The 13,618-nt window shown below is 36.2% G+C and overlaps 1 protein-coding gene across 1 annotated transcript in view; it reads right to left on the bottom strand.

Moving 5' to 3' along the window:
* The window catches only part of HCN1 (hyperpolarization activated cyclic nucleotide gated potassium channel 1), a 453,436-nt gene that overhangs the window by 398,510 nt on the left and 41,308 nt on the right, over positions 1-13,618 (bottom strand). The gene's annotated exons all lie outside the window — the stretch shown is intronic.

Below are 13,618 nucleotides of genomic sequence, written 5' to 3'. Positions count from 1 at the left end.
TCCCATAAAGAAGTAAAAATAAACTCCCTTTATAGTTTCAATATGGATGAAAACAGGGAGATCTATATTATAAAGAACTACTTTAAAGAAGACTCTTTGGAGGTACTTTGAAGTATTTTATATATAAAATCTTCAATCATAGATTAGAATAAACAGTAATAAATAGGGCACATAAAAACTATGGTACTGCAAATTTATAACTACAGATTAGGTCAATCACAAATTCTAGAACTGCCACAGCTTCATAGCACTCCAAATATTTATGCTCTATTTTTCTTAATTTGAAAAGAGAAAACATTATTAATTTTGTTCTGAGGCTAAAAATATTTAAACAGACACTAGGTTTAAAATCAGAATCTACTTAAAATCTGCACTTTTAACACTGCTTAATTGAACAGCTACTTTAAATAGATTGCCACTATTTTTCCAAACAATTATTTGTTTAAAATTTCTGATTTCATTTTCAACATAGCTGTGATTATTAGCTACCTTTTGAAACATTCTTATCCCACCTTATATTAAAATTAGGAAGTTTATTCCAGGTTAATATTGTACTAACATAGAGTTAAGATTTATCAGAATATGACAAATTCATCAAAGATTATTTTAATATTGCTTTCATTTGATTTCTTTAAAGTCTATTGACACTGTAGTTAGGCTAGGTAATAGACCACACTTGTTACAGTATAGACTTGTAAAAGTAAAGAACCAAATCAACTAATACAACTCTATGGTCATAAAACAGTCTACAGAAACATGGGCTACTGCATTCTGGTTGAAGATGTAGTCTCTGAGCAGTTATTTTTTACAAAAATTGTATAAATTTTCATGACAGACATTTCTGTTAATCAAGACATTTTTATTTTATATTAGTTCTCCTACTTAGACTATTTGGGCTACATTTTTTTAAGGCATACATTTGCATGAACCTTTCAAAGTTATTATCATTCCTAATTATGAGTGACTCTTCGGTTAAAAGTAGTAGAAAGTAGTAGTACAAGAAAGAACTATAATAGTCTCACTCTGCCCTTGTTTCTACTCTCACCTCGGAATTATATAAAAGATTAATGTTTCTCATTTTGAAGATTTCACCAGTTTTTCTGTCAAAACTTACCTATAGATTTATGGACAAGTACACAAATACAAAATGTCAATCATATCTCATGCACTGGTAATTACAACGAAATCCTTTCTCTCTTTTTTTTATTTCCTTTCCTAATGGAAATGCAAAATACGCCATTTAATACACTAAGGACAGAGGAGAGATGTAGATAACACGCAATACTGTAACAGACGTTTCACAAAAAAGTGACACCACTGAACTCTAAAATGCAATCATGTGTGCCCTGAGGATTTTCACTTCACTGGACCCTTATCATCTCTTCTCAGGGCTCCACTCTGCTTTTCCCTGAAAGGCTGCTGTTCCCTTGGGTGTCACACATAGCCCTTTTATCTTCTATTCTACACATGCTCTTTGGGCAATATTATACACTCATCCATGTCTTTCATGATTAATTCATAACTGATGACTACAAAATGACTATCTCCCGTCCATTCCTGTCTTCTAAGCCTCCTAATCCTAATAATCAACAGTCTAATTAAATCTATCCCCTTGCATATCTCATACTCATGTCAGACAACACACCCAAGCTCAATCTCATCACCTTCCCTCCCACAAATATCCCTCAGATGTTTCCTATGCCAGAAAATGGTACAATGTTATACCTCATTTGGAACCATCCTAGATAGCTGGAACCAGCCTAGGTAACCCCTGGCCAAAAATCTACTCAATTTCATTATTCAATCAATTACCAAGGCTATTTGGTTCTAACATGTAAATGTAAGTTGAATTCATCCATTTGCCCTTTACCATTCCCACTGCAGCTGTCTTCAACCAGAAATTCTCACCAACTGTTTAATTCAGAGAGAAGTTACTTAAATTATCTAACCCTAAATTTTCTTATCTGTAAAATAAAGATTATTATAGAACCAAGTGTTGTTGTTTTTTTAAGTACTATATGCAAATCACAGATGCTAGCATATAACAAGCTGTGGCACACAATGTTGGAGTTATACTTAGTATTCATTTACCTTTCCTTGCTTACCAAAAGAAATCCAATTTTGGGAGAGGAGTCAGGAGCCTTTTGAAAAATACTCATTTTTAAAAACATGCTTATATTTCTGCTTTTTTTTTTTTAAGGGAAAATCATATTCTACCCTTCTTAGTCAACAGAAATGAAAAGGATAAAGTGTCATCCACTCTTTTTTATAGCAATAATGTTTACCACACCATGGCTTTTTATTAGTGGTGCTTAGTAAGGACTGAAGCCATTAGATATCTCAATATCAATATGATGCTCAATTAAACCTTATAATTTCCTTTTAAAGTATCATTGACCCTATTTTGCAGTCATAAACACAATTCTGTAGACTTGGCATAATATAACACTTCTTTGGTTAACATGGATTCATTCCTTAGCTAGCAAGGAAAATATAGTTATCACTCACTCTAGAAGTTGCTTTAAAAAACAGCAATGAAGATGTTCCTGAAAACTGACCTCATGAGACTCACAGGTCTCTGGCCATGAGTTTCTCTTCTTAACTCTTTGCTCTGAAAGTTTCTTTTCCCCTTAACTCAATTTCTATGTCTTGTACATTTTATTACAGAATTGCCTTTCCTACCTACCCCCTTTTTGCATACCCACTGTTGTGTCTCGACTTCAGGCAAAGCTAGCTCTTGCTTAGAATATCTCAAAAAGTCTCCTGTCTATGTTATCCGATCAATTCAACCCACAAGTTCCAGAGCACCATCTAACATGTAACATACAGGTGAAAACCAACATGGACCCTCTCATTTAAGTAAAAACACCAAGGCACTCCCTAATATAGCTTCCTCCTCCCTTCTTATCTCTTCTTTAACATTTTATGGTAAGTACCTTATGACTCAAGCAAGATAGTACTTACTTTTAATCGCCATCATCATACCTAGGTACATATGTATGAGATATGGTCACTTCCATTCTACGAGTTCCTTTTCCTATCAGCATTCTACCTGTCCTTCAAGTCCCGTTCTGGCAATTAATTTTTAGGCTTTTTTTTTTTTCTTCTTTACAACCAACAGAACATTTATTTTCAGCATGTTTCTTATTTCATTTTTGCTCTTGTTACTAATTATTTGAAATTCAAAACTATCCTATCCTTACATGTATATATAAATGTATGGCTCAGTCCCTTTGCTGTTCATATGAAACTAACAAAACACTGTTAACTGGCTAGTCCCTGATATGAAATAAAAAGTTAAAAAAAAACTATTTTGTCTTCTGTTTAACTTCTGCACTAATGCAGACAGTATCCAGGACAGCAAATGCTAAGAAGATATATTAATTAAATTTTAAGTAGAAACATACACTTCATGAAGATATTTAAAGAAACCCTTTTCTAATAAGTTAAAGGTCATTAATGTAGTAAATACTTTCCTAATATACCTTTTGGGCTTCTCAGGTGACACTAGTGGTAAAAAAAACCCACTTGCCAATTTGGACAACATAAGAGACACGGGCTTGATCCCTAGGTCAGGAAGATCCCTTGGAGAAAGGAACAGCAACACACTCCAGTGTTCTTGCCTGGATAATTCCATGGACAGAGGATCTGGCAGGCTACAGTCCATGGGGTCACAAAGAGCTGGACATGATTGGGCAACTAACATTTTTACTATAAAGATATATAAAAGATTATATAACTCTAGATTTTATTGATTGAGGACTTTTATAATATAGGACACATTAAAATAAACAGAAAACTAAGAGATTAAAAATATACTCTTAGGTCAGACAACCTGCAAGCAAACAGTTTTGGATTTGACATCTTGTTTTGAATGTTATAAAACCTTCTCTTATTCATCCTCCTCTTAGAGACAGTAGTTGTCAAAGATAATGATTAGACTTTGAAGGTAGTCTAGGGTTCAAATCCTAGTAGCGTTAGTTGTCGGAGAAGGCAATGGCAACCCACTCCAGTACTCTTGCCTGGGAAATCCCATGGACATGGACAGAGGAGCCTGGTAGGCTACAGTCCATGGCGTCGCAAAGAGATGGACACGACTGAGCGACTTCATTTTCACTTCTCACTTTCATGCATTGGAGAAGGAAATGGCAACCCACTCCAGTGTTCTTGCCTGGAGAATCCCAGGGATGGCGGAGCCTGGTGGGCTGCCGTCTATGGGGTCGCACAGAGTCAGACACGACTGATGTGACTTAGCAGCAGCAGCATTAGCTGTATGGTTTGGGGCAGGGTATTTAACTGTTGTGACCTTCAGTTTTCTCCTATTCTCAGAGTTTCTCTGCCAGGAGGACTGCATAAAATCATGTATGCAAAGTCTATAGAACTTGTGATATAGAAAACTAACTTTCTCTATAAATCCAACACTCACCAGAAAACCAAATCTTGACAATTACAATATAATAACAGCCTAGGTAATCATTTTTGCCTTACACTAAAAGTAGATAAAATTCACAAACTAAAAATGGTATTTCAATAATAATTAATATATCACTAAAAGCTATGATCACTTTAATTACTAATAAATGATATTCATAGACAAATTGTTTTTATGTTAATCAATTTCCCCCTGTAAGCATTTAGGAAAAAAACTTCTGCAAATGGTACCAGATGTACACATAGCTATATGGTTTTTCCAGTAGTCTTGTACGCACATGCGAGTTGGACCATGATTCTTTGGCTGAGTGCCAAAGAATTGCTGCTTTTGAATTGAGGTGCTGGAGAAAACTTTTGAGAGTCCCTTGGACAGCAAAGAAATCAAAGTAGTCAATCCTAAAGGAAATCAACCCTGAATATTCATTGGAAGGACTGATGTTGAAGCTGAAGCTTCAATACTTTGAAGACCTGATGCAAAGAGTCACATCTTTTTTCATTGAAAAAGACTCTGATGCTGGTTCTTTTCCTGATCCCTGATGCTGGGAAAGATTGAGGGCAGGAGGAGAAGAGGGTGACAGAGAATGAGATGGTTAGAAGGCATCACTGACTCAATGAACATGAATTTGAACAATTCCAGGAGATAGTGAAGGACAGGGAAGCCTGGCATGCTGCAGTCCATGCGGTTGCAAGGAGTCAGATATGACTTAGCAACTGAGCAACATCTCTTTTACCTATGGTTGAAGTCAGTTGATACGATAAACTAGTCCCCCTACTCACACTTAAAAGTCACTCCTAACAATTATATCTTTAGATGTCAAACATAAATTAGGCATACACTTGTAAACCAACTTATTAGGTTTATCAACCTAAACAAATAAATAAAGGTCCAGATGGATTTACTTTTTTATAAAACACATAGTCTTTGCAATTACATTTCAAATTTTATTTAAAACTGATTCAATTTTCAAAAGTCCAATTAACAGCCTGATTATTGGGCTGATTATCTCTTGAATAACATGATGTCTTCTCTTAAATGCTATGTCCCCTTCCTAGTACTATCAGTGGCAATTCACCCCACCAAGTCTTAGCAGCCAATACCTGAGCTTTGATCTGACAGGTTCCTGGACATTCTTTGTCACCTTACAAATCTCATTACTTACACACAGAATATTCACACTGGGGTTAATATTTTGTAGGACACATGCCTATCCTAAGCCTTGCAAACAAGTTTTCCAAGTCAACCCTATTATGGGGTCTAATGCCTTGTTGTTTCACAGGGACAAATTCATGTCTAAAGGGGGTGGGGAATGAAGGTATCAGAAAACACAGACAAATATAGGTATTTGAAGTGAAAATACACTAGCTTTCTCAGTACAGTAAATATCCCAATTTGTAGGAAAGTTTAGCTTAACTTATGGATAAAATTAATTTAAACTGTATTTGAAGACAAATGCTTTCCAGTAAACAGCAATTTAGCCAATAAGAACTTGAGTATGGTGGGAGGTACATTATGTTTTAGCTAATCTTATTTATTAAAATGAGCTAAAGGGACAGAAATTTAATCCCTAAGAAGGTATTGGATTTGTCCCAGGCCAGGAAAAAGTAAACATGTTTGTTCTGCTTCCCCCTTCCTCTGAAACTGCAGTTTTTTCTTTGTGTGTTAATTTTCTTCCATAATAGCCTTAAAGTGAAGTTAAAGTGAAGTCGCTCAGTCATGTCCGACTCTTTGCGGCCCCATGGACTATAGCCTACCAGGCTCCTCTGTCCATGGGATTTTCCAGGCAAGAATACTGGAGTGGATTGCCATTTCCTTCTCCAGGGGATCTTCCCAACCCAGGGATCGAACCCAGGCCTCCTGCATTGCAGGCAGATGTTTTACCCTCTAAGCCAGAGTAAACTCTTCAATAATAGCTTTATATTGGTCCATATACTCTCATTTGTGGCATTTTAAAATTCTGTTCACTCCTTCCCCAAACTTTCAGTTTCTATGACTTGGCATTTTCATAATTCTTCACTCATTTTTATATATTAGCAGAAATTAACTTTCCTCAAGCTTTACCTGACATTTCTTTTTCCACCATTAAAGTGGGCATTCTATAAGACAAGGTCAGCCCATATTTCATCCCTCTATTCACTCTCTCATTGGTCTCATCAGCCACACATGCTCACCTGATATGGTAATGTAAATGGTTATCACTGGCCTTAACCTCTGAGATAAACTGATGCATTTCTAATTACATCCTGCATAATTAGTGGCCTCTGAGTATCCCAGTGGAACAGCCATCTCAAAGACTGAAATCCAAACCAATGAACCTTACAGCCTTAAAATAATTCTCCTGATATTATGTCTGCTTATTGTAGCATAGCTTCTTTTTTTTTCTGTTAGCCAGCCACTAAGCAGAAAATTTTTAAATTATCCTTGATCCCTCTGTAATCCCAATTCTAGCCTTTGGTCATTTGCCCAGACTTACATTCCTTCTAATACAATAGTTTTCATATTCAGCTTTTCACTTTGTTCCAATGCCATCATTCTCTATGAAGTTTATATTATATCATTCTTCTGCTTACTAATTTTTCTGTTTCTACCTGCCCCAGGAAATTACTTCCTATTTATATCTACCAGACTTTTCCTATTGCTTGCAAAATGAAATGTAATAATTCAAAATCCTCTAGAGTATGCACCAATCCTGTGTCTGGAAGCTTATCTTTTTGTACACAGATGATCCTCAACTAAATTCACAGTGGGGGAAGGAGAGGGTAGAATAGGCTGAGAGTAGCACTGACATGTATATATACGATCCCACGTGTAAAACAGATAGCCAGTGGGAAGCTGCTATGTATACTTAGAGCTGGTTAACGTTATTGTACAGTAGAAACCAGTACAACATTGTAAAGCAATTATTAAATAAACAATTAAATAAACTTAAGAAAAAGACTGTTTTTCAGACTCTGTCTTTGCCATTGCCAAACAAGTATCTGGGATTTTCTTTTCCCAAAACCCACACCCTACCTCTACGTTAATGGTCAGCTTAAATACCAGTTTATTCAGATTACCTTCTTTTATTCCATTCCCAGATGAGCTGGAATTTTGTCTTCTTCCTTCCCCAAACCCCTATCTCAAGTTCTCTGTGAATTCCAGCATTTGAGGGCACCGATGAGTGAATACTCAATACCACACCATAATGAGATGTCAGCAATAATTTGATAAAGACCATTTAAAAAAAGATGTCTGAAAATACTGCTTTCGTGCTTATTCCAAGCCAAACTCTATGCCAGTTTTCTTTACTCTTAAATTGCTTAGCAAATATGTTTCAGATTTCCCAATGATCAAATTCCAAATAAATCAAATTTATCTTAGAGTGTTTATTACAATATTGTAAGATTTTAATTAAAATACACATGATCACTTGTTCTTTTGTATGGTTTGGAAATTAATAGCTATGTATTTATTTTTTACTTCTTCTTGAGTGGTATGTCATATTTTTACACATATTTTCTTGCTTTTAAAAAACAGGAATAAAAGATGTAATTCAAGGATACTTTCATGTTATTCAAATTTACTTCAAATGAAGGCTACAACTTTTATTCCTCTGAACCAAAACATCTGCTTATCCTTAAATTTCCCATATGAAATACATTTCTATAAGTCTATAGCTTTCATCAGAAGTTTCAGAATGAAGAACTCCCTGAAAATTAAGTAATCCTATGCTGTGGTATTGTCTTTATGATGACATATAGATATTACATAAAAACAAAAATCCTAAATGTATAAAAGGTGAGTATAAAATGTATAAAATAGCTCCTACTCTTTTTTAGAGTCCCTTAAAAAGTCTAATTTAAAACTATTTCTTAGCTTCTTAGTATTTTTTAATCAAGTGATTTTTAAAAATTTTACTCTCTTTGACTCTCAGCATTTAATTCTTTAAGGAAAGCAAAAATATTGTCAGGAGTCATGTCAACCAAAATGTATTCTAGTACCATTTATTCTAGCATAAGATTCACTAAGTTGAGTCTGTTCTTTAACTGTCTCCAGGGACAGACTAAAGGCCATTAGGTCTTTAGTCTGATGGATAGTCCCATGACATAGACAATGAACGCAACTTTATTTTGAAGCTCAGTTAAACGACTATCAGTTGTGCAGGGCTTTATATTTGATGATACACTTTCATCTGACCAATCTGAAATTTTAAAAAGAAGGAAGGTGACTGATTTCTCCCTGTCTAAATGCATGGCTAACTTAAGGTGTATTCAGATTTGGAGTTTCCATTCCAAAATAATTCTTCCCTCATTGCTAACATAATCTTCTCATCACACTGCTTATTTTCAGGTCATCCGTCTCTCTCATTGCTGATAACGCAAGTCAATTCCCCCATGTTTCTCATTGCTCAGTAGATCTTGGTAAGCCTTCATCTTCTTTGTTCACTCTAACCTGCTGATGCCATGTAGATTTTTTGCATTATTGCTCCAGTTTGAGATGTGATTTAAGGTTCAGAATGAATATCCAAGCACATTATTGTGTCTGGAATGTTGCAAGATGTCTCCACTTTATGGATGTGTTGGAATGTGCGGATGATCCTCATTTTTACGTATAATAATACCTCATTGAATTTTGAAAAAGAAAGAACATCAAGGCACTGACTTGTAAGTAATATTCATTAGATAACAGGCATTTTGTAAACAATTTTGATTACAAAATTTATTTTGATACTCAAAACAGCCACATTAGATTATGGGCAGCATAATCTAAATTTAACAAGAGGAAACAATCTCATCCAGGGAAAGATCTTTCTTAAATTCTTGTAGCAGGAAATGAGAAAACAGCCTTGAACCCAAGACCAATTCCCATGTTTACACTCCTTCTACAATATTCAAAGCCTGAATAAATGATTCAAGGATTTTAAGTGGCATTAAAAAAAAAAAATGCTTTCTCACAATATAGCCACACATTCACCTGTCCTTATCAGTCACCATGTGAAATGATAACAAAATTGCTTTCACAAGTGTAAGCCCTAACAGGGAACAGACTGTGGTGCTCTGGATATGGGCTTTGGTTTCTGTGCCTTTCAATGCAGAAGCCATTGAAAGCTTAGCTACATCCCCAGGGAATCAACATGACAGCTCATCTGTCCATATGCCCAGTAGCACACATCAAATAAAAGAGCTTTGGGATTACCTGTTTCAAACTCTTTTCACCTTGGCCTACAAAGATACCTCACTAGTGTATAAAGCAAAGTCAGTTCAGAAGCTCTATAGGTAAAAAACACTTGGAAAACTAGAGTCAAATTTAGTACCAAGCAAATATTTTCTCCAAATACATTATACTAATTCCAAAAAATACCTTCCACATAGCAGGAAGATACAGTCTGAGAAATGGAAACATAAATGACATACAAATTCTATACTTAAGAACTTCCAACTTAATGGAAAAAGGAAAACTTGTACTCATTAAATAAGACTAGAAGAGAATTTAAGACCTGGTCATAAGTAGTACACTGCAGGTACTATGGGTTTTCAAAAGAGAAAAATCATTGTTCATCTGTTTAAAGAAACTACAATTATTAAAGAAACTCAAAAACAGCATTTGCTGAGGACTTCCTGAGGTTGCCTTTTACTCGTGGCACAAACATTAATTTATGAACACATACATTCTGCTTCCTGAGCTTGTCCTTATGCATACAAAGAGAATTAGGCACAACCACAGTCCTCAAGAAAATAAGGACTAGGAAAGACAATCAATAGTGTTTCTAAAACAGACTTAGAAAAAGCCTTACTAAGGCACACAAAGGAGAGAATGATCAAGTCTTCCTTGGGGGAAGGAGAGGTGGGCAGGGTTCACACAGTCAGTTAGTTTATACCTTCCCTACACAACTGCAAAAACTTGTCTGGCCTAGACAGTTCAGTTCAGTTCAGCCACTCAGTCATATCCAACTCTTTGCAACCCCTTGAACTGCAGCACACCAGGCCTCCCCGTCCATCACCAACCCCCAGAGCCTACCCAAACTCATGTCCATTGAGTCGGTGATGCCATCAAACTATCTAATCCTCTGTCGTCCCCTTCTCCTCCTGCCTTCAATCTTTCCCAGCGTCAGGCTCTTTTCAAATGACTCAGCTCTTTGCATCAGATGGCCAAAGAATTGGAGTTTCAGCTTCAACATCAGTCCTTCCAATGAACACCCAGGACTGATCTCCTTTAGGATGGACTGGTTGGATCTCCTTGCAGTCCAAGGGACTCTCAAGAGTCTTCTCCAACACCACAGTTCAAAAGCATCAATTCTTCGGAACTCAGCTTTCTTCACAGTCCAACTCTCATATCCATATGTGACTACTGGAAAAACCATAGCCTTGACTAGACAGACCTTTGTTGGCAAAGTAATGTCTCTGCTTTTCAATATGCTATCTAGGTTGGTCATAACTTTCCCTCCAAGGAATAAGCATCTTTTAATTTCATGGCTGCAGTCACCATCTGCAGTGATTTTGGAGCCCAGAAAAATAAAGTCAGCCATTGTCTCCCCATCTATTTGCCATGAAGTGATGGGACCAGATGCCATGATCTTAGTTTTCTGAATGTTGAGTTTTAAGCCAACTTTTTCACTCTCCTCTTTCACTTTCATCATGAGGCTCTTTAGTTCTTCTTCACTTCCGGCCATAAGGGTGGTGACATCTGCACTATACCTCAAACATTTATTGAGCAACAAAACCATTAGTCTCTAGGCTGACACTAGGCAGTTGCCAGATTTGCCACAGGAATGCCAAGAGAAATAGTTACGAAAAAGGAAGATAAAGGGAATAAATGCCATGGAAAAGTTAAAAGGCCTGGTGATGTATTTTATCCCTTAGTTAATGCTTTAGCTCCAAGGCAGTACCAAGTGTTTTCTCTTCATAAATTTTAAAACTTGGCTTTCCCAGTTAAAATGAAAGATCATGATCAAGGATAGCCAAGAATGTGATCAAATCAAAGCTCAATTAAAAAATGCTAAGTTCTGTTTATAGTTATAAATTTTATAATACCATATTTTTTTCCTCAAAATACTTTTAAAAATAATATCCATTTATTTAACAGTCAACTTCTGAAGGTAAAGATTGATTTCCACAGATTCTAGGTTCTATGTGGATAAATAGGAGTAATACTTCCATTTAGTTGACATTTTTCCCTAAAACAATGATACTAAAAGATGTTGTTTCCTACTTGAATTGCATTGAGATTTTCACCCACTTCCAGCTGCATGTTATCTGAGGAGCAGAAGGAGTGATGTGTTGAGGAAGAAAATGCTTCTACCAGGAGCATATGCTGCCAGGTCTGTAACAAGTAATCAGGGTGTGTGGGCAGAGTAGCATTTGTTGTGGGATACTTAAGAATTGAAGACCAAATTTCTTTAATAGTCTGGGCAACTCACACAAACACTGGGACAAATATTAAGCAGAATTGCCACGTTAATGAGAAATTGCAGTCACCTACAAGGAATCGAATGAAATACACCCCAATCCACTTCAGTCCCCACCAACAACTCACATATGTACTTTTCTGCATAGTTGTACCTAGAAATGTTTGGCCTTTCTCCATTCACCTCACCCTTCTTCATTCAATGGTACTTACCAAACCTTTTTTTTTTTTTCCTTCAAAAAGAAGCCATAGGAGGTTGCTCAGCAGATAACTGAATACCATGAACATGTTGAAGATACATGTATGCTTTTCCTGTAGCCCAGTGACTTGAAGGAAAATGTTACACTTATTCAAAATTTACTAAATTCTGCAAGAAGATTTTGTGATGTGTACATTTTGCACATTTCAGTTCACTTTAAAAGACATGGCTTCCACTTTCAGGTAGAAGTGATAGGTTGGGTGTTTAGTTTCTTCAACAGCTAAAAAGCAAATACAAAACAAGAGACTTGTAAAGAAATAAAATCTCAGACTTGTCTTGGTGTCAGAGAGATAACTGAAAAATAAAAAGTGAAGATCCAAGAACTGATCTTATATATGTATCAAAGATAGCAATTCTAGGAATAATTATTTTGTTGTGTTTTGCAATTACTAATTCAAAGTCTTTATTTCAAAACCCATATGGTCTATATGACAATATAAAGATGAAAAGAAAATATTAACCTATAGAATAGTTTTATGAGAATTAAATCATGCCAAAACTGTTGGCAGTTTAAAATTTGTATAAATGTCTTAATTTACATTTCTACCCGTGTCTGACCTTTTCTTTCACTAATCCTCAACCTGATCACGGAGCTTTAGACAAGCTAATCTAATTACTAATCCTCCGTGCGTCCTTTTCTTGATTTCTTCTGCCTAGTTCCTCCCTGCAAGTGCTTGGAATACACTTCAGTACCTTATTTCTCTTCTTAATCTTTTCCATCCTCAAATGGACCAGCAATTCCTCCAGCCCAGTCCTAAATTCTCTAAGCCAGTCTCTCTTCTTTTTCTTCTACTTGTGTGGCACATGAACCTTCATTTCAGTTCAGTTCAGTCGCTTAGTCATGTCTGACTCTTTGCAACCCCGTGGACTGCAGCACACCAGGCCTCCCTGTCCATCACCAACTCCCGGAGTTTACCCAAACTCATGTCCATCAAGTCAGTGATGCCATCCAACCATCTCATCCTCTGTCATCCCCTTCTTCTCCCACCTTCAATCTTTCCCAGCATCAGGCTCTTTTCAAATAAGTCAACTCTTCACATCAGGTGGCCAAACTATTGGAGTTTCAGCTTCAACAGCAGTCCTTCCAATGAACACGCAGAACTGATCTCGTTTAGGATGGACTGGTTGGATCTCCCTGCAGTCCAAGGGACTCTCAAGAGTCTTCTTCAACACCACAGTTCAAAAGCATCAGTCTTCTGCTCTCAGCTTTCTTTATAGTCCAACTCTCACATCCATACATGACCACTGGAAAAACCATAGCCTTGACTCAACAGAGCTTTGTTGGCAAAGTAATGTCTCTGCTTTTTAGTATGCTGAATGTATTAACCCTAATCTAAGAGCAAGCAATAGCATCTCCAAAATATCTTTACAGATCGGAAGTGGGGGGGCAAGTTTTCAGTGTGGGAAAGGGATTTAAGAGGAATTTGAAGTAAAACTATTTCCTTAGCCAGCACACTGTTTTTAATTAATTATGGGTCAATAAAAAATAATAATATATCCCAAAGAGACTTATTCACACATCATACAAGATTGCAAAAATCATTTAT

The sequence above is a fragment of the Bos indicus genome, chromosome 20 (genome assembly GCF_029378745.1).
Source record: "Bos indicus isolate NIAB-ARS_2022 breed Sahiwal x Tharparkar chromosome 20, NIAB-ARS_B.indTharparkar_mat_pri_1.0, whole genome shotgun sequence".
NCBI classification, from domain to species: domain Eukaryota; kingdom Metazoa; phylum Chordata; class Mammalia; order Artiodactyla; family Bovidae; genus Bos; species Bos indicus.
Note: the sequence above shows the minus strand (reverse complement) of the source record. Positions and strands in the feature narration are given on the sequence as shown.